The 1,450-nt window shown below is 40.0% G+C and overlaps 1 non-coding gene across 1 annotated transcript; it reads right to left on the bottom strand.

Annotated features, from left to right (window-relative positions):
- Positions 1-270: 270 nt before the first annotated feature.
- On the bottom strand, positions 271-346 carry LOC122817474. The gene has a single exon (XR_006367287.1).
- Between the last annotated feature and the right edge of the window lie 1,104 nt (positions 347-1,450).

Genomic DNA, 1,450 nt, shown 5'->3' with positions numbered 1-1,450 from the left:
GCAACTGCCAGTGATGAAAACGCGCTAGATTTTGTCACATCCCCAACCAGTCACAACAGTACTAGAAGTTAGCTCCCAGATCATTACATCACTCAGTTTGTCTGTCAATCAAGTTAGCCCCACCCAGACATGAGCAGCCAGACTACCGTCCATTAGGGGTACAAGGATTCACTATAATCCTAGCCCTGTAAACACAAGTTTAAATAAATCCACGGTCCTTCTGACCAAAGCTATACATGAAAAAGGAAAGAATACTTGTACTTTACTAGCTGGTCTCAGCCCTTGATAGCATGGATTCCATCACTTCAGAAATTAGATTGCGCAGTGGGCTAATCATTATCGACCGGCATTGCATCCTATTTTTCTGGTGCCAATTTTAGAAAGCAAAAGCTCCAAATAGAGCAGTGTCCCAACACACAAATGATTTGTTCGCCCAATTCAAAATAATACACTAAAATGTACACTAAAATACAACAAAATAAAACAGTTTCATATATTCATATATATATATATATCTATCTATATATATATATATATATATATATATATATATATATATATATATACATACATATACATACATACATACACACACACACACACACACACACACACACACACACACACACACACACACACACACACACACACACACACACACACACACACACACACACACACACAAACTACTTTTGGAACCATTGCCTAAAAACACCAACCACAAAACATAACCAATTATGTGCATTTCAAAAGAACATTCATTCAAATGAATCCTTTAGTGAAAAGTTTTCCCAAGCATATCAAGCCCAAGATAAAAAGAGTTCGATCATGTAAAGAAAAAAAACAAAGAATGCAAAGCAGTGGACGCCAGGCAGCATTACTACAAGATGCATGCTCACCAGAAGCATTACACTTCCAAGTTTTTAAACTTCCCTCAATTCATTGGTTCATAGGTTCATAGGTAGGTACTAGGCTATCGGCCCAAGGGCCTACGTAAGCCTAGCCAACAAGGTTCCCTGGCTTACACCACCCAAGAAAGTTATTTTCCTGTGCCCCTGTCGAGCAGAGACACAGAAGTGATCCCCAGGATGTATTTCCTATTTCCCATCCACTCATCAAGATTTTTCTTGAAGAGTGCTAATGAAGAACTTTGCTTGACATAGATGGGTAGCCTGTTCCAGAGTATGGGAAGTCTCCGGGATAGGAATCTATCCCTCCAGCATGTCCTGTTTATTGTGGTGACAAGGTTTAGGTCCCTAGAGCATGTAGCTCAGAGTGTTTGGGATTTCTTTAGGTGTAGCATGCATGTCCAACAGCTCTGGGTTTGACATAGCTTTATATGTTAGGCAGAGATCACCTCTGAGTAGGCAATATGCTACAGAGTAAAGCTGGAGTTTTTTGAGGCGGTCAGTGTAGGGCATTTGTTTGAGTCCAGTAATCCTCTTTGTGA

Source organism: Protopterus annectens, chromosome 1.part1 (assembly GCF_019279795.1).
Source record: "Protopterus annectens isolate FY-2018-M chromosome 1.part1, PAN1.0, whole genome shotgun sequence".
NCBI classification, from domain to species: Eukaryota; Metazoa; Chordata; order Ceratodontiformes; family Protopteridae; genus Protopterus; species Protopterus annectens.
Note: the sequence above shows the minus strand (reverse complement) of the source record. Positions and strands in the feature narration are given on the sequence as shown.